This window comes from Fundulus heteroclitus, chromosome 15 (assembly GCF_011125445.2).
Source record: "Fundulus heteroclitus isolate FHET01 chromosome 15, MU-UCD_Fhet_4.1, whole genome shotgun sequence".
Lineage (NCBI taxonomy): Eukaryota > Metazoa > Chordata > Actinopteri > Cyprinodontiformes > Fundulidae > Fundulus > Fundulus heteroclitus.
Window position 1 is genome coordinate 16,513,542 of NC_046375.1, and position 20,966 is coordinate 16,534,507.

The window sequence follows — 20,966 nt, forward strand, 5'->3', positions numbered from 1 at the left end:
TCTAGCTGTGAAACTCGCCTTGGAGGAGTGGAGACACTGGTTGAGGGGTCCAAGCTCCCTTTTTTTAGTATGGACAGACCATAAGAACCTCGAGTACCTGAGAACAGCTAAAAGGTTAAATTCCCGACAGGCCCGGTGGGCCTTATTCTTTGGGCGATTCAATTTCTCACTATCTTTCAGGCCTGGGACCAAGAACGTCAAGCCTGACGCCCTCTCCAGGATGTACGAGGTGGGTGAGGAGAGTTCCGGTGGTACAGAGAAGTTCATCCTCCCGGAGTCAGTGAGATGCTCGATCACCATGCTAGGCCTGGAGAGGGAGGTTAGGGACGCCCTCATCAATGAATCTATCCCTGAGACCTGCCCTAGGGACCGTCTATATGTTCCGGACGCCCTGACTGAGAGGGTTCTGAACTTTTGTCACTGTTCCCGTCTGTTCTGCCATCCGGGAGTGACTAAGACCATCAAGGCTATTCAGTCTCAGTTCTGGTGGCCCTCCTTGTCAGCGGATGTCAAGGAGTTTATTGCGGCCTGCACACAGTGCAACCAGGCCAAGGCTTCCCGCCGTCCTCCCTCCGGCTTACTCCGACCTCTCCCTCTGCCGTCTCGGCCCTGGTCCAACATCTCTATGGACTTTATTACTGGTTTGCCTGTCTCAGAGGGTAACTCTGTTATTCTCACAGTGGTGGACAGGTTTTCTAAAATGGTCCACCTGGTTCCATTGCCTAAGCTTCCCTCAGCCAAGGAGATGGGCAACATTCTTACCAGAGAAGTGTTTCGACTGCATGGGTTACCGACTGATATAGTTTCTGACAGGGGTCCCCAGTTTGTAGCCCGGTATTGGCGGGAATTCTGTTTTATGTTGGGCATCTCTGTCAGCCTTTCTTCTGGCTTCCACCCTCAGACAGATGGCCAGACCGAGAGGGTCAATCAAGAGGTTGAGACGAAGCTTTGCATCTTGTGCGATTCTGACCCCACTAAGTGGGCACAGAATCTACCCTGGGTCAAGCATGTAATCAATTCCACACCGTCTAGCACCACTGGTCTCTCTCCTTTTTATGTTGTTTACGGTTTTCAGCCACCGGTGTTTACCATACAGGAGAGGGAGTCTAGAGTGCCATCTGCCCGTTTATCTGCCCTCAGGTGCCAACGTGCATGGGGGAGGGCGAGAAGGACCATGGGTCACATGTCACAGGTTCAGACACAGGCCGCCAACCGTCATCAGATCCCAGCACCCCAGTATAAGGTGGGACAGAGGGTTTGGTTGTCCACCAGAGATCTTCCCTTAAGGGTAGAGTGCAAGAAGCTGGCACCACGGTTCATTGGCCCGTTCCCGGTCTCTAAGGTGGTTAATCCAGTAGCTGTCCTTCTTCAACTACCTCGCACTATGAAGATTCATCCCACTTTTCACGTGTCCCGGGTCAAACCTGTTAAGACGTCAAGATTCGTGCCCTCCTCCAGACCCCCTCCACCCCCCGACTGATTGACGGTGATCCCGTCTACACGGTAAGGCGCATCATCAAATCTAGAAGGAGGGGCAGAGGCATCCAGTATCTCGTCGATTGGGAGGGTTACGGGCCAGAAGAACGTTCATGGATCCCATCCAGATTCATTATTGACAAGAGGCTTATCAGTGACTTTCACAAGGCCCATCCCAACCAGCCCAAGAGGGTGTCTGGAATCCGCCCTTGAGGGGGAGGGGGGGGGGGGGGCTCTGTCATGATCGTGGCACTCACGCTGGTTTGATTCATCACCCAACACACCTGGATAGCTCCGCCTTTCTCTCATCACCACTCATCTCATTCACTGTTCCTGTCACTATTTAATCTCCCTCCAAAACAGAGACGAGTGCCAGATTTTTTCGAGCCACTTGGTTAGACTAATCCAGCGTTATTTCTTGAGAACCTGACTGCCTGTTTCCTGACCCGATCTGTTTTCCCGTTTTCTGAGCCTGCCTGACCCCTGCCTGTAATGCCTAGCCAATCTGTGTACCGTGTGTACCGACCTGGAACTGGACCTCGACTTCGCCTTGGATTTCCCCTCGGACCTCCCCCGGACCTCTGACCTGGATCTGACCCTGGACTGGACATCAAAATACGACAACTGGACATCCCATCTGAACCCTCTGCCCACGATCCCTAACGGATCCGAACATCGGCTCGCCCCTCGAGCAACCAGTGACTGTCAAAGGCTCCTCCCCCGAGCTGAACGACCATCTCCGGCGGGTCCGCCTACCCACGGTCGCCGGCCCTCTTTTGTTTTCTCCCGTCTCCCGCATTCTAAGAGACCTCCCGGCCAAGGACGCTGAGGACAGTCCCACAGCGCGCAGCTGTCTTTTCCGTTTGAATAAACAAAACAAAGCACCCTCTGTCTGGTTGAATTCTGGGTCCTTCTGCTCCGCTCGTGACATACAAAGGTTTTTTTATTAGATTATCACCCCCTGTTGTCTTATATGTTATTTCTGTGTTTTAAACTTTGTTTTTGTTCCATTTGTTAGCAAACAAAGTGCCTTTGTGTATATTTACCAAAACAGCAAACAAGTGTAAATTGGAGGCAATCGCAAGTTGGCTAAGTTTACTGGGCAAAGGTCCAGTTACGTCCGACTTAAGCCTGTTTGCTGTTGCCATGAGCCAGATAACCGAGAATTTGCACAGGCATTTGCCAAAACAAAACCATATGACTGGATCTAAGGTATTGCGCATGAGTACAATGAGTAAACAAAAATAAACAATGTAGTCCACAGACATAATTACAATGTTATAATGATGTTATAACTAACAATTATAAGCATATTATGTTTATTCTTACCTGTGAAAGGTATTGCCAGTAGATGTGGTTTGTACTGTGAATTGGTTGGTACAGTGAGGCATCTTCTCCAAATTGCTCCACTATGCCACTTTTGATATGGCGTTGATGTCGACATGCGATTCAGTCCTCATGAAGGTGGTATGTATATATGTTTGTGATGGAACTGAGCGATTCAGCAATGTCCAGCGGAGGTGCGAAGAAAAGAGGTTAAGTAACCCTAACCCTGTAAATAGGGTTGGTCTTGGACCACGCTGAGATGTCCCTTCAGTCACCATCCTGAGGTGCTAGGTTATCATTTCGTGTTCATATTTTTCAGCATTTCCTTTTTTGTTTATTATGTCGTAAAGGTCCTGCCATATTTGGTGGTATTTTTTAAGTTTGGGTTTTGCTATATTAGTTGATTTCTCTGTGCTCATAGAATCAAGAATCTTTATTGTCAATGTGTTACCAGGGTACATTTTTTTTCAAGACAGACAGGATGTACACAGATAACATACACAACAGACTTAATATTTACACAAAAAAAAAACACATTAAATTTAGAGCTTTCGCTCAGTTTACTGGACTTTGCTTCCTTTTTGGCACCCATAATGGGAGAGTGTGTCTGAGATTGATCATTCAAAATGATTCATCAATAAGGTCTTCTCTGTAAACCCAACCACAAACCTTTTTCTTTCTTTCATGCACAGTATAATTTACCAAAAAAATCACCTCAATAATCTTACAGTTAGTCTCTGGCAGTTTATTGCTGGGTTTTAAATTACAGTGAAATGTCATCCAATGAGAGCAGCATATGAGGCATCAAATTTTGGTTTATTATGGGAAAAGTCAAAGATCCCTTTGCACAGCCTGTTTATTGTGCTGAGAAGTTGTTGCCAGTAAAACGTTCAGGTCAAAGCTTGTTGTGGTCTGTCAGAGGGGGTATAACTGTCCCGTGTTTGCCCTATGGGAGTGAGATGATGAGTGAGTCAGTAAGAACACAACATAAGGAGGTTAGGGTTGACACACTAGAAGAATCAACTTTGACTGAATGACTTCAGCTGAAACACTGGTCCAAAGATGTGGCAGTATTGTGTAACTGTAACTAGCAGATGTATGAAAACAAATACGCAGAAAAACTCTGTGTCTCTTTCTGTGTAGGTGAGGGTTGTTTAAAAATTGAAATGGACCACAGTGACTCAAAAAAGTAATCATAAAGCTTGAACAAGCTTGAACAAGTTCCAAACACAAACATTAATGTATTTGATCTTTAAGTGCCACCAGACTAACAAAAGTAGAAAGTAAATTAAATAAGATTTCTGTTTTTTTTTTTTTTTTTTTTTGTAGCGACCACCTAAGGGAATACTTTATAAAACTACCTTTACCATGTTTATCTCCACCAGGCCAATTTAGTCCGCTTTAGTCAATCTCTTGTTTGTTTGCTCAGAAAACTTGGTTTGTTTCGGGAGGGGTGAATGCGCAATCAAACTCTGATGTGGACCAAAAATTCAAACTCAGGTCGTTAAGCGCATTTCAGCTTAACGACCCGTTATGCGTTTAAAATGCACATGTGAATACCAAATAAACCGGAGGCCACTCCAAAAGAAGCAGACTAAAGGGACTAATTCTGGGTAAATACCACCAATACTAACAAAGTTACACATATCTTATAAACAGTTTGCTTGCGTCTGTGTAGGCGTGACATCAGTGGGATGAAGTTGTATGCACTCCTTCGTTTTGTTTACATTTTACGGAAAAGGAAGTTGCGCTGTGTTGTTAACCAACCTCTTTCCTTCAGGTGAGGTGGTGAAAAGGTTGTGTCAAAAGGTTTGGTTTGGGTGACAAACTACAGTGTGAAAGAATACTCTACTATCTGAAAACAGTAACAATGTTGCAATTTTGGTCCAGAATCGAGGGACTGAGTCTACCATACCATCAGATGTAGAAATGACCTCATAGGGAGTGGCAATTTTATTACATGAATATAATTTGATCTGAAAAGTTGCACTGTAGCCCTAATTGTTTGTTTAGGGTTTTTGTCTTATTGAAAGGTCTCATGTGTTTTGCTGCCCATGACAGGTTTTCTTCCAGGATTGCCCTGCGTTTATTTCCATCCATCTTTCTATCCACTTTGACCATCTTCGATATCCCTGCTTAGAAAATAGTCCCCACAGCAAGATGCTGCCACCACCATGTTTCTCGATGGGGATGGTGTGTTCAGGGGGATCGGTTAATTTTATACGACGTGTAATGTTTTGCATGTAGGCCATAAAGTTTGATTTTAACATCGAAGCTCTCCCTCCACATTTTGGCTTTGTACCCTGCATGGGTTGAGGCAAACCACAATCGTGACATTTTGTGATTGTCTTTTTGTTTGTTTTCTTTTCAACAATGCTTTTCCTTTTGCCACTTTTATAGACAGGCCTTTATGACATTCCCTAAAGACAAGTTTTTTTTAGAGTGCATAACTAACGGTTGTGCTGCCTACAGATTCTTCCACCTAAGCTGTGGTTTATTTCCTTCCACTTTGGAAACATGGACTATTTTCTGTTTCTGTTTTCTGGTCCTTCATGTAAAAGTCTAATAAAATATGTTGATATTTATGGGTGCAATGGAAAAAGAATGTGTTAAACATTCAGTGGAAGTATGACTAATTGAAATATGTTTTGATGGAAAATAAATGAGTGATGTTCGTGGCCTGTCAGCAACTGAACTGATGGAGTCACTTACAGAGCTAGCAGGAACACCTTCTCTGTAGTTGATAACATGGAAACTAGCAGTTAAAGGTCTCAGTTTCCAGATCTATGACAGTACCTTTTCAGTCTAATTTACAGGATTACACAATTTATTTTTACCTAGAACTGCCGCTCCTGTTTGTCTGCTGCAACCATTACTGCAGCCAATAATGGTGTCACTGGTGCACATATTCATGAAATTCCTGCCATGTCAGTTTGTCATTGCTCTGGGCTCTTGCAGTTTTCTACTTTCGATCAGTGGGTTAAATGTTAAAAACTTCCTTGTTGCCCTTTGTTTGGCTTCTGCCCTAAATCCCATAATATATTGGATGGATGAATGGAATGTTTAGCTAATGTGACAAAATACAAAGTTTGAAAACACAAATGTGGTTTAATCTTGATAAATTAGAAAATTATTGAAAGTTCGTTCATTTAATAATTAATTTTACATAAAATGAAACACCTTATAAAGATTAATTAATAGGGATGCAACAATACGTCGATTGGTATCAATATATTGATTAAATCACTAACAATCTAATTACATCAATGCAAAATGAAAATACTGATCATATTATCATTCTTAAGATATACTTCTATTCAGACATGAGACTACAGTGATCAGGTAATCTATTATTATTATTATTATTATTATTATTATTATTATTATTATTTTAGAATTAGAAGAATGCTTATTTTGATTTAAATGCTTGATATTTGAGCTTGGAAATAAAATGGTCAAATCATATTTGTTTTTGTTTTTTGTGAGTTGATATCATTGTAAATAATAGTGTGAGATCGACAGATAATATTGGGTCATATCGATCACATTGATAGGAAATCATAACAGACTTTGTTAAATCGGTAAATATCATATCGTCATCCAAACAAATCGATTTAACATCATATTGTGACAAAGCTGGTGATTTACACCTCTATTAATTACACACAGACTGCTGCTTTCAAATCTTGATGATTTTCATCTTGCAGCAAGATCAAAATATTTTATCAAAACAATGAAAAAAAAGTTGTATACATAACTGTGGGTTAATGAAAAGCATTAATTTCACCTGCTCAAAGGTTGTTATTTTCAAAAGGTACTTTGAAAAGAACCTCATCAAATCATATAATTCAACGTGCCTGCATCTTTCCTCATTGTGTTTTCTGTTTCCTTTCATATTCATACCTGGAAAATACCTAAAGAAAGTTCCAAACTTTTCTATCTGGTAGCAGGCTACTTTTGGTGCAGCCAGTTTCATGAGCCAAATAGATACAATTGAAAGAGTGTGGGGTTGCAGCAAAAATAGATACATGTTTACACAATGCAATACTTCTATGTAAAAAACTGTGGGTTAATTTATACAGCGCCTAAACATATGTGTTGCTATTCGAAACCAAAATCAGGTGAAAAACTTTCATGTTTTGGTTTTAAATGACTCAAATGCACAGCAGAGTTCAGATGAGTATTTTAATGAAAATAGATTAAAATTACAGCATGGATCCAAAACAACTGATGAGGAAGAAGCCACAGAAAGTAGGGGAAGCACTGAGCAACAACAAAGGACCAGTCAATACCAGAAAAATGCTTAAATAAACTCAAAATTGATCTCCAGTGCGTGGAGGGAATACGGGGTCTCTTTTATGTCTACTTTGTTTGTTACCCTCAGCTGACTAGGCTCATACTAGCAGCGTGCTAAAATCTCCATGTAAAACACTATAAGCTTTGAGAAACTTATATGGCCGTTAATATTTTTAAAAGTATTTCAGTTAAAATGAAGTGCCACAGATAATCTCCAAGGAGTGAGGACAATCTATGATGTAAACTTTGAATTACTCTCCTATGCGTAGTGGAAATAGAGGGTCCCCTTTACTTCTATTCTGTTTACTACCCTCAGCTGGCTAGGCTAGGGCTAGCAGCCTGCTAAAAGCTCCATGTAAAACAGCATAATAAGCTCTGATTCAAACTTATCGGTTTGAAAATGTTCTGAACATACACACATATATCGGCATATGGTGTTGAAAATGAGGTTTGGTCATCGCACGCACAGAGACGACCAAACCTCATCGTCCGTGTGTGGAAATGCACATTGATCATGCGAGTCAACTCTGGTCCTAAAGCCTTCGGAAAACGAATTACAAAGCGTTCTCTTCTCTCAGTCTTTTTTCATTAATTTCTGTGAGGTTGGCTGTGCTTATATGCCAAATGTAATAAGAATTGTGGGATTCCTTATAGCTCCTTAGGGCCAGTAAGGGACATCACAATGTGCCTATTCTAAATTAACTGCGAGAAGAAGCATTCAGGCTCCTTTACCTACCTCCTTTCTTATTGACTGTACTATAGAGAGCTCTTATCATAGCGACCGCTGACGCACTTCCACCTTGGCTAAAGAGTTGTTACCCAATAGAGGTATTCAGCTGGAACCCGTGTTTCCAGATGCCCAGGCATCCCACAATGCAGTGCAGTTGTTATGTCACCCTTTCAAGTCCTATTAAACACAAGTTTTGCCATTTGGGGTATGCTATTTGGGCATACCCCAAATGGCAGAACTAACAGAATATAGCAATCTCTATTGGACATAATAAACAACAGGGAAAATGCTGAAAAATATGAACACAAAATAAAAAATTAAAACATAACACCTCAGGATCAGCACAGCTTTCTTTAAAAGGTGCAGATGAAAATTAGATTAACAAACTTTAAACATGCAAGTCATGTCATCATATTTGCGGTTGTTGCTGTAAAAATCTACATTTCAATTGGCTTGAGATTCTTGGCTAGAGGATCAGTGTAAGCTTCCAGATGGTCTTTAAATGCTGATTTACAATTTAATAAACAAACATTAAAGAAAGTCATATAGGAAGTCAAACAGTAACCAGCAGGCATGCCAATGCAAAAGGGATTCAGGAAAAAGTCCCTGTTTGGACTTTGGGATTCCAGGAATCAAGTTTCACTGTGAGAACGGTCTTTCATCCACCTCCAACAAAGAAGAAAAAAAAGTCCCTAATTCCCCAGCATCACTGTTCATCTAATTACCGATTTCATTTTGGAGAATAAATACTAGTCTGAAATGTTGTTATTTTTTAGGTAGGTTCTTGTGCCCTTTTTCTTCCTTTTCTTTTTGAGTGATTGTGCGTTGATCAAGAGTTAGTTAGGTTTTGCCAGTTTTTTTCTTTAATTTAACATTGAGCTTTTGTGTATTCTCTAACAAGGCTAGGCCTCTCATAATACAAGAACACACAAATCCAGCTCATTTCAGCCTGATCTGCAGTAAGTCCATAAGCTCACATCACTTCCTTGCAGCTCTATACTTTTGCAACACAGAGCCAGTTGTAGGATCTCATCAGTGTGTAGTCAGGGTTCAGTCACACAGAGATGTTCAGCACAAAATGACTCTGTGAATCAGAATTCTCATAAGAATATTCTAATAATAATAATAAAACACTTCCATGTTACACAGCTTGTTTCCTTTTTGTATTGTTAGATTACAAAACACCTATCGTGTCATTGGTTCAAGTGCTTGTACTGAGAATATATTTTTAAAACTGGCTGTTTAATCTGGGTGAAAAAAGCACAAAAATATACCACTTAAACTTATTGGTAAACAGAGATATATAGTACAGAGTGCAATGGTGTTCAGTTAATTAATACCCATTTGCATCTGTACATACTTAAATGAATGCTGGGACATGCACAGAAACCCTATTGTACTCTTGAATATGCCTGGTGAGTGGTAATACTGTGGTAATGAGTGTAATCTGGACTACACCCATGTAAGGGTTGAGTGGGGACAGTGGAGCCAAACAACAAAACTACAAGTAGCCATTATGACTATTTTAGTGTGTGCAACTCAATAGTGCCCTGCCAACGTGTTTATACTCCTAAAGCTTTTTCACATTTTGTCCTGTAACAGCCACAAATGTCATTAGATTTATAGGATTTTTATGTCTAAGGCCAACACAAAGTACAGCAAAACCATGAGGTGAAAGGAACATTATTTTTTAGTCTTATAAGTCCAGCATCGGGTTTATGTAGCCCTCCGAGTCAACACCTTCCCTCGTAGTCAAAGCCACTAGGCATTTGAAGTTTTCACTAGCTGTAATCACCTAGAGATCAAAATTGACTTTCATGCTTCTTTGTAAAATAGCTCAACCCAAACACAAATTTAAGACACAGATTCACATATTTAGCTCCATCAGTCTTTGCATTAACTCTGACTAGAACCCTGTTTCTGCTGAGTAAAAGCATCCACACAGCCTGATGACATCATACATCCACATCTGTGAGGACATGTGCGTGTCAGACCAAAGAAGAAGTTTTACACAGTGTAGACCTGGCCCTGTATAAGCAGACTAGGAACAGGCCAACAAAGGAGATCAAGTTAGCGAAAAGAAACTTCAGTGAGAAAATAAAATAATAGTTTCTCCACGAATGACAATTCTTTAAGTGTGGAGGAGCCTGAAATCCATAACAAACTACCAAACACTTCCTCCACATGACTTTTGAAGGTTTGATCGACAAACTTTCACACCACTCTCCCAAAAGGACCCACCAACAACTCTTCAACTCGTTCTCTCAACCTCTGGTAGCACCTGAGATCAAAGAGGAAGATGTAAATAAGGTCTTCAAGCAGCTGAGTGGAAAGAAAGCACTGGGTCCTGTTGGTGTCTACCCCCTCTGATTAAAAACATGTGCTGACCAACTGTCCCCCATCTTCACCAACATATTTAACAAATCTCTTGAACTGTGTGAAGTTCCCACCTGCTTAAAACCCTCTACCGTCATCCGTGTCCCCAAGAAACGGACCATGGCAGGATTTGATGACTACATACCTATTGCCCTGACATCCGTGGTCATGAAATCATTTGAGCGTCTGGTGCTGAAGCATCTGAAAGATATCAAAGGCCTGCTGCTGGACTCTCTGCAGTTTACTTACCGGGCAAACAGGTTGGCAGAGACCTCTGTTAACCTGGGTCTACACTTCATCATGCGCCACCTCGACCATTCAGGGATAAAATGCCAGGATCCTGTATGTAGACTTTAGCTCAGCCTTTAACATGATCGACCCAGACATCCTCCATCAGAAGCTCACCCAACTCACAGTGCCGCCTTCTACCCGTCTGTGGATAACCTGCTTCCTGACCAACCACCAGCTCTGTTTTGTTGTTTTTGTTGGGCTGGCTGACCGTTTTCCTCCTACTACTCTGCTCCACTCATCTGCCACGGCTCACATTACCTGAGAGTGTTTGCATCTGGGACTCTGCCTGTTAGGCTCAGAACAGGTGGACCCAGAATTCAAGGCAGACAAACCGTTCAAGTTTAACAGTTTATTAAGATCAGGTGCGGAGCGGGAGGCGTCAGCGTCTACAGCGGGATCCTCTGCAGAAGGAGACGGCAGGTTAGTGACCACGCTTATCTGAAGGTGTTTGCACACAAACGTGTCGGTCACTAACCTGGTCTTAATGTTCAGTTCAGTCCCAGTGGGTCCCAGCAGGCGGGTCGTCGATTCGCTGCGGCGGTTGCCGCTCATGAAGTCCCAGCGGCGGGTGTTTCGGTGGTCGGAGGACAGGCAGGAGATCAGAACCGTGAGAGCAAACGTGAGCAGGATGAGCCGTAGAGCGAAGCCGAAGTCGGGGACGTGGTCGAAGGTCGGAGCCAGGAGATCAGAGAGCCAGTGAGGTACCGAAGGATAATCCAGGACGGAGTCGGGTCACGGTTCCAGGTTCGGTACACAGGGCAGAGATCCAGCGGGTAGTCAGGACAGGCAGAGGTCAGATCGGGCAAACAGAATCAGACGGGAGTAAGCAGGCTCGGAGGTCGAAAGGCAAACAGGTCAGGATCAGGAATCAGAATAATAAACGCTGGGATAAGTCTCACACTAGGATCGAAATAAACTGGCACTGTTGCCTGGTCTTAGAGCTGGTTATATACTAGTGAGAGCAGGTGGAACAGATCTGAAGTGATGAGGAACGGGCGGAGCTAGAACAGGTGTGTGATATGGGAGAGCAGACCAGGCAACAGTGCCGAAATCATGACACTGCCATGATATACCTGCCTCTCACAGCCAGTCTCTGCCAGACCATCTCATTGCCATGTGTGACCTTGCTTGTATCCACCACCGGCCTGTCCTGAGTTTCTATGTGGGTATTCTGCTCGCCCTGCCCTCACTGGATACCTGATCGACTTTTGTTTCACCATCTGTAAGAAGGCAGACTCAACTTCCCGTTGAAACTTAAGAATAACAACCTTCCTCAGGAGCTACTGATCATCTTCTACACTGCCATCATTCAGTCTGTCTTGTGTTTATCCATCTATGTGTGGTTCAGTTCATCCACACACCTTGACAGGGCAACAAACAATTAGAGCTACTGAGAGGATCATCAGGATATACAGCCATACTGCTGTGGAAAACAAAACAAAACAAAAAAAAAATAAAAAAAACAAAACTCTGCTGGACAGACTGCTCCTGTTCTTACTTTTTTGCCCTGAGTAATGTCTTTTCTGTTATAGATTGTAGTTTTCTGTTCTGTTTGCTGTGCTTGTCTTCCTGTTTTCTCACACTATGCGTTGGAATCCGAAGTCATCTTTCTTGTTTGTACCCACAAACCTGGCAAATAAAGATGATTCTCAATCTGATTCTAGGTGGTCAGCATGTACTATTTAGGTGACCTCTGAAAGTAATTGTTTGGAGAGGAATTTTCAAAGGGGAAGGGGGGGGGGGAGCGTAGAAGGTGCCAAAGAGGCACGCCACACTTTTCAGATTTTCATTTGAAAAAAATAAAAATATTAAACTAGTGTAAGATTTTTGTCCTGCTTCAGAATTATGTGTTGCTTTGTGTTGGTGTATCTCATAAAATCCCAGTATGTGAAAAATTTCCAAGGTCCTATGAATGTAATAAAGGAAAGGAAACAGTGTGATACTTTCTTTATGGGGAGGCTTAAAAGGAAAGCATGTCACATATTCAAATCGGTTTCTTTTTTAGCATGCAAACCCAAATGCAAATTAATAACTTCCAACATCAGTGTAATCCCCCTTTCTTTTCCAAAGTTGTCTATTTCCTCTCATAGTTATGCTCCCCTCTATGTCGCATTACATCCTCTTTTCTGCTCCCCCTTCACCTCAATTAGTTTCTTTTGCACTCTGTTCCAGTGATCCCTTTTTAAACTCATTTTATTCTTATTCTCTCTCCCTCTCTCCGTCTCCCGTTGCCTGCCACGTGACTTATGCAGGATATCATTCAGCGTCACAATCAGTCATAAAACGTGGGTAAATATAGATGGGAGGCCTTAAAGACGTAGTACGTGTGAGTGTGCACATACTGCCCTGCTGACACACCTCAGGGAGTTTTCTTTTTTTGCAGAGTCGTGATTTCCCTCACTTTAGCTCAGCAGCATGTAGCGATTTACCTGCTCAGAAGCACGTCGCCTATGCTGGCAGGACTTCAATCCCACCTGTCGCCATTATCCTACTTTTCTTCTCTTTCATTTTCCCGCAGTTACACATCACACCCTCATGGAGTAATTTTTGACCCCATGGGTTTTATGAAGAGGCTCAGTAAGACAGAGAGAGAACATCAATTCAGCATATGTCTAGATTTGTCTGGATTTCACAATAAATGATACCCTTGAATTGAACATTGTGACTTATGTCACAAAGTCACTTAAGTTAGCATATAGACAAAACATATGCAAGGTCAGGAGATTGAACAAAAACAATAAAAAAAAAAACGATGGTCAAATTAACAAAAACAATTTTGAGTGTCATAAATAACGAATAAAACAATTTTAAAGCCTAGCAGATCTGGAGGTGTCCAGAAGACATCTGATCAGACCAACTCAACTGATGTTTTCTAAGGCTGAATACAACCAATTTAAAGATAAACTAGTTTGAGCCACTTTTAGAAGCTTGTGCTTTACTCTCCAGATTTTGTTTTTGTGGTCATTATCCAAGTACAATGACATAGGTGAGGGGTGAAACCTAGAGAGACTCACAAATTGAGAGCTTTGCCATTTGGATCAAATCTTTCTTCACCAAAACATACCAGAGCAGTGCCTGCATTACTGCAAACATGCAAACCAGTCTATTTCTCAATCTTTGATTCTATCTGAGGATCACTCGTGACCAGTTGAGAACCATGACCTCAGACCTAGAGGAGCTGCCTCTCATCTTGACCAGCTCACATTCGGCTTCTGACCACTCCAGAAAATACAGAATATTATGGCTTAAAGCTCCCAACAAAACCACATCATTCACAAGAAGCAAAGATGAGATCCTGAGGTTCCCAAATCATGCAATTTTTTTCTGACTTTGCCTTGAGTTTTCTGCAAGGTTTAAGATCTGGTCCACCGTTCCATGCCCAGGGTGAAAGCCACCCTTCTCAAGGGTTAACAGGAGCCTCCTTTACAACATCACCAGGAAAAAACCTTTCCCAGGGAGGCTGAGATACAGCATGTCAGGTCCTCCCCCAGCAACCTACTGCTGGAGAGGTTTTTAGCTTCCTCAGCAACCTCTGCAGTGGTAATGGTCTCACCTTTCTCAGACCCTGCCTCCTGGGCACAGAACATGAAGTGTGGATTCAGGGGATTCTAAGTTTGCTCCTTATACTAAATGAGGATATCTTCAGTCTGGGCTCTCCAACCCCACAACCCCCAAAACCTTAACACAGGTTGAGTAGCGCCTGTTTACCTTCTCCATATAATTTTTTTAATCGTCTTTGGGAAAAATTAAAGTATTTTTCCTTTGCCACAAAGAGCTCCACATTTGAGAACCATTATAGAAGTAGAATGGGAGGCAGATCCTTTAGCTATCAGGCTCCTCTCCTGTGGAACCAACTCCCAGTTTTGGTCCGTGAGGCAGACACCCTGTCTATTTTTAAGACTAATCTTAAAACTTTCCTTTTTGACAAAGCTTATAGCTAGAGTGGCTCATGTTACCCTGAGCTATCTCTATAGTTGTGCTGTGATAGGCCTAGGCTGCTGGAGGACATCAGGGTCTAATTTTCTCACTCTACTGATTTCTACTGTTCTTCAGTCTACTGTTCTCCAGTTTTGCATTGTATTACATTGAAATGACTTTCGTCATTTCAGCTTTTAACTTTTTGCTCTCTCTCTTTTTCTTCATAGTAGGTACACCTGGTCTGGCGCTCTGTTAACTGTGACATCATCCAGAGAAGACGGCTCACCCGCTACTACCATCTAATGTAGAACAGATTACTAGATCAATGTGTGCTTTTGTGCTTTTTTGTCTCTCTTGTTGTGTCTCTGCTCTGTCTTCTGTAACCCCAGTTGGTCGAGGCAGATGGCCGTTCATACTGAGCCCGGTTCTGCCGGAGGTTTTCCTTCCCGTTAAAGGGGAGTTTTTCTTCCCAATGTCGCTTCATGCTTGCTCAGTATGAGGGATTGCAGCAAAGCCATGTACAATGCAGACGACTCTCCCTGTGGCTCTACGCTTCCCCAGGAGTGAATGCTGCTTGTCGGGACTTTGATGCAATCAACTGGTTTCCTTATATAGGACATTTTTGACCAATCTGTATAATCTGACCCAATCTGTATAATATGATTGAACTTGATTTTGTAAAGTGCCTTGAGATGACATGTTTCATGATTTGGCGCTATTTAAATAAAATTGAATTGAATTGAATTGAATTATATATTTTTCCGCTAGCAAAGAAACTGCTGTCCTTCAGGTCACCAGATTCTGTCAGCGGTTTTAGGAGTCCCCAGAGCCAACCAAATTCCTAAGAAGTTCTTTTGGATCTTGTAAGCTTCAATTACAACTACCAATTGATTCTGTCGTTGTGTTTGCGATGGGCACTGCTCGCCTTTCAGGGCCACTGAAGGCTACATCTAAAATAGAGGTCCTGATCATAGACATCCAGATATGATTTCCCCAACCACCTTGGGAAATATGGGAAGCTCTTCCAAAGGTATGAGTTGAAGCACTTCTCTCCTTCTGCCAAATGTTTCCAGTTCAACTCTACTGCACGTTTGGTAGAGGTGAACCCAGTTTTGGTTTTCTGTGTCTGTTCTCCACTTTTCCACCCACAATTCCAGCAGGAGTAGAACATTGAGATTCAAAGTATTGTTTCAGAAATAGTGCAGGAAAAGTAGCTATGTCTGTTACCTTCATGCAGTTTACAGGGACCAAATTCTGTTTCTTAGGCAGGAGATTTTGTGAAATACAAATGTGAAGCACAATTTTGTAGAAAGAACAATAAGCAAATAAACAGCTTCAAGACAAAACAAACATAATACAAGCCATGAAATTAACTAAATAAATCAGTTTTAAAGCTTGAGTGCAAAACAACTAAACGAGAAACACATCATTCACTACCATGACAACTATTGGGAAAGACTCAAGATTCGGGCTCAAACTCAGTTGCCTCAAGGCCACTGTTAAACAAGCTGCACCACAACGCAGTCCAGGTCAAGTCTTGCATTGCGATTACTATTTGTAATCAATGACCCCCCTGAGACTCTCCTGGGTCATCAGAGCACCCACCTGCCACTGTCCTGGGTCATCAGAGCACCCACCTGCCACTGTCCTGGGTCATCAGAGGCTATTGCTTGGTGTGAGTGGAGTAATTGGTCTCCTGAATCCTGATTAGACTGCTGATGTAATCTCTTTAGAATGTGTTTGAGGACCCAGTTGTAAACATTGGGGAATATTTTATGTTTCAACATAACAGTGTGGTATGGGAGGTGCACAGTTCAGGAGAGGAAGGACCTAGTATCGGTGGTGAGGACAGCACAGGGGATTGTGGGATGTTGTTTGCAAGATCTTGACATGGTTTATGATGCACCAGTACAGCGAAGGGCCAGACGCATTGCCACTGATCCCACCCATCTGGGCAATGCTCTGTCAGACTCACTTCCATCTGGTAAACATTTCAGAAAGTTTAAATACAAACCAAACAGACTCAAAAACAGCTTCTTCCCAAAAGCTGTGAGGGCTATCGCCCACTGCTGAGAAGATTAGTGTCTGTTACACGTTACAATGACACTACTGTTAATGCATATTTGCACACTCTTATTTCTCAGGAATTTCTGATCGCACAGTAGTTCTGTATATGTAGATTTAAGATTATAGCACAGAATTTACTGCAGACATGAATGTATCAACAAAGGAGCTTTGAGGGATTAATTCATGCAATAACATATTACAGTAATTCACACAATTCAAAAAGGGACTGATATCAGACCTTTGGAACTCGGTACGAGTCCTAGCAGACCCTAAAGTGTATTTTACACGCTTAAGCTTCTCAGGAAATGTGTTTGGCCAGTGCAGTCAACTGACTGAGCTCGGGTCCTCTACCAGAGGTCTGGAAGCTCGAAGGTTCTTCTTATGATCTTAGCTGTTCCTAAGATTACGCTGTTCTGGACTGAGATGTCTGATGTTTCTCCAGGTATCTGTTGGAGCCACTTCTCCAGAGTGGGGGTTACTGCCCGAGTGCTCCGATGACCACAGGCACTACTGTTGTCTTCACCTTCCTTTTTTTTTTTTTTTTTTTTTTTTTTTTCTTTCCCAGTGTCCTGTCTAGCAAAGTGGCAATAAAAATTGATATCTTAATGCCAAATAGAGCTCGACAGATTTTACTTTCACAAGTGGAGCAAACAGCTTTCGCCATAATGCTCCGCTTGATTTGTGCGTGTAAATAGCTTTATTGTGATTCCTGCAGGGAGAATTTCAAATTATATGGACACTACAATGGGAAAGTAGGAGAGTAAAAGAAAAACAAGAAGAGAAAAAAAAGAGAAAGAAGAGGCGAAAGAAAGAAGAGATAAAAGGAAGAGAATGATAAAACTTCCTCTGTCTGCTCCATCACCTGGAAAGAGACACAAAAAGAACAGCACAACCAACAGACATAAAGCAACAGATACAATCGTGTAACACCTTGATACCATTGCTAAATCATATGTATTATTATTTAAGCTGACATGTGTAATGTGATACCTAAAAAAAAAGTAAAAGAAAGTAAATAAATTATAGCCTTTCTATATATAAGTGAACATTTAATACCTGGGACCCAGCACCTGTGGGAGATTGTGAGAGTGCACTAATTTAGGTGAAAATTATCCAGAAGGAAATGGCTTGATAGTGATTGTGGAGAACCGAAGACCCACCTTCCCCGAGCACAGAGGCAGGGGTCAGGGAACCCATAACCCCGGACTCCCAAAGGGGCCCCCAAAGCAGTGCGCCCGAGAGGGGCCTTCACAGGAAATCTGCAACCCCCCCCTGAGGAAAGAGGAGAGACGACCCCGAGGAAATCCCCCAGCCACCGCAATGCCGACGCCCTCAAGAGCCGCGGGGACGAGCCCGTGGGCTCCGCCGGCAGCCGGCCGCGCTGAAGTGGTCCTGGCCATGGGCCCTGGGGGCCAGAGGCCCCAGGGGCGCCCCGCCCCCGCGGCGGGGGCCCCGGCCGCCCCCCGGGGGGCCAGGCCCCGCGAAGCCACCGCCGGGAATGGGCCGGCGCCCACCCGGGAACCCGCCCCAAACCCGAGGACCGTCAACGCGCCAGAGGGTCAAGGCGCCCGCCAACGCAGCAGAGGAGGGCAGGACGTGGGGGGATGGGCTCCGCACCTAGCGGAGACTTGAGATGATCTTGGGAGAGGGAGCGGACCGAACCCAAACCTGGGGAAAAAAAAAAAAAAAAAAACAAAAAAAAAAAAAAAAAAAAAAAAAAACACACTCATTCACACCATCCCTCCCTTGTGCCCCACTCGCCACACACAGACACCAAAAAAATAAATAAATAAATAAAATAAAAAAAATAAAAAATAAATAAAAAAAGGACGCTTTACACACATTCCCACATAGCATTCACATCCAAAAATCCCAAGTGGGGGGGGGGTCACCACAATTCAACAATACGACTGCCTGTGCCCGACCCCCGGCCCCGGCCCCGGACCAGGCTCCCCCCGGACCAGGCCCCCCAAAGAGGGGGGGCCGACACGACCCGTACGGGCCATCCGACCAGAGCCCCCCATCACCCACTATATACCTAATAAACCCCCTCCCACCCCGACCTTACCCTAGCCACCCCTGCCCCCCATCCCTTCCTGGGGAGAGCAGAGGCGTCAGCCCCAGATCCGGTAAGCCGCCGGCCAGCCGCAACAGCCCCCCCCGCCAAGACCCCGTACCCAGTGGCCCGCACCTCCTCCAGGCCCCAGACTCCGTGCCGCGATCGGAGATCGGGGGTGTGCAAAAGACCCCCGATCCTCCCTACGCCCGCTCAGATGTTGTGTTGTTGCATGTTGTTCTCAGGTGTGTTTAAAACTGGGAGCACCGAAGGGGGTGCACGGCACAGCCCACCCCCCCTCCGGAAGGGAGCTGGTGCCAGTGCCCCCCCTCCAAGCAACTACCCAGAAGAACCCTCAATGTCTAAATGCGAGAGGGGGTGAAGGGAGCCGCCCGGGGCGAGGCTCACACAACATAAGCCCCCCCCCAGACGTCTTCCCCCCACCCCCCCCATATCGTGGCCTACATGGATGTGCGTTGTAAAAATGTTTGGAGTGAAAGTGTCTAAAATGCATGATAAAATTGGGGAGAGGGACGTCACCAAAAGGTGGCAACCTCCAGTAACGCCCTCTCCCCAAGGACCTACATGTGTGGCGGCGTGATGGAGCAGGCAGAGGGAGGAGTCCGGGGATGGGGAGCAAAGGACTGGGGAGCCAACCCAGGGAGCCAGCTCCCCTACTGACTCCAATAGGCACCCCCGCTCCCCGAAAGCCCCACCCGGAGAAAGGGGCCCCTCCAGCGGCACCACCATAGCCCGGGGGCCGGGGATAGGCCGCAGGGCTCGCCAGCCAACCACCCACCAGGACCAACACCTCTACCTCCCCCAGCCCCCCCCCCATGCTAACCCCCCCCCCCCCAAAAAAAAAAACAAAAAAAAAAAAACAAAAAAAAAAAATATTAATAATAATAATAATAATAATAATAATAATAATAATATATAATTAAATAAATTAATTAATAAGATGGGGGGCCCTGGCCAGCCAGCCCGCAAGAGTCATCCCAAACCCCACCCCCCAGGTGAGACCCGCACCGGGAGACTACACGGACCAGGACCGGGACAGGGGGCCGGACACAAGCCCACCAGAACGTCCACCAAACCCCCCCCCCCCCACACCACCCGTAGATTTAAACCCTCCCCAACACTAACATTCAAACATCTCACCATACATTCGACACTAGACATCCAGGCTGGGTAAGTCACTACTCCCCCTCCCTCCCCTCCCCCCACTAGCAGAATGCCAACCCAAAGAAGGGGAAGAGCATCTGCCCTGAGATGTTAATGACCATGCCCCCCCTACCAGCTCAACAGGCCCTGAGGACCCCCAGCGCACCAGAGGCCCCGTGCAGGGGCGGACACCCGGGCGCCCGCCGGCCCAGACCCCAAGCGGCACACCCCCCGGAACCGGAACCCCCGAGGCCCCGCCGGGGCCCCCGCCCGAGGGCGGCGCGCCCCAGGGACCCCAGGCCCCCAGACCCACCCAGGACCCACCCAGCGACAGCACAGCTACCAGGTCAGTAACCCACGTCCGTCCCCACATAGCTCCCCAAGAGCGCCGCAAGCGGTGCTGTGGGCCACCCGTAGGCCTCCCAAGCTCCTCCCATATGGGGGCAACAGACCCTGGAGTCAGACCCACCAAGCGCCCCACTCCAAGTGCCCCCAGAGCCCCAGGAACCCCTCCACCCAGCCACTGCACCCTGCAGGAAGCAACCCACCGCCCCCCATTCCACTAAGTGATAGTGCTAATCAAAGGAGCCCAAAGAGATCGAACAGATGTGGATGCAGATGCTGTCTCAAGATTAATATGATCCAACAAAAGATCTCTATATTGATTGATACTGAGATTCTCCTTACTTTTCCAATTCATGAGGATAGTTTTCTTTGCGATACATAGTGCAGTGAAAACCATGTAAACTATTTTATTCCCCAGTGGGCTTTCCTCAAAATTACCAAGCAAGCAAACTGATGGGGAAGGTGTAATTTTACAGCTCAAGCACTTTGATAAGTCCTTACATATCTGTGTCCAGAACCTCTGGACTGGTGTGCATAACCATAACGCATGAATATAATTATCAGGATGATTGCCTATGCAGTGAGGACAGATATTAGATTGTGCCAGACCCATCTTGAATAATCTTTGTCCTGTGTAGTGTACTCTGTGAAGGATTTTGTATTGTATTAGTTGTAAGTTGGTGTTACTAGTCAATTTGAAAGTTCTTAGACATATCTGAGCCCAGAAGTCTTGTTCAAAGTTGACTGATAGATCCTCTTCCCATTTCGTAATAGGAAGAGATATTGAATCATCTATTTTAGTCAGTGTCCTGTATGATTTAGACAGTAGTTTGGGGGGGTTTAAATCTAGGAACTCTAATATATTACTTGGAATTTGTAAACCACCTTTAATATGCTTAAATTTTTTTCTAATTATAGATT

The 20,966-nt window shown here is 44.3% G+C and overlaps 1 long non-coding RNA gene across 1 annotated transcript; it reads right to left on the bottom strand.

The window, feature by feature from the left end:
* Positions 1-10,829: 10,829 nt before the first annotated feature.
* On the bottom strand, positions 10,830-11,045 carry LOC118566181. Its single transcript, XR_004932871.1, has 2 exons — positions 10,971-11,045; positions 10,830-10,896 (listed from the first exon to the last, which is right to left on the bottom strand). It is a non-coding gene; the product is annotated as an uncharacterized LOC118566181 (long non-coding RNA).
* Positions 11,046-20,966: the final 9,921 nt, after the last annotated feature.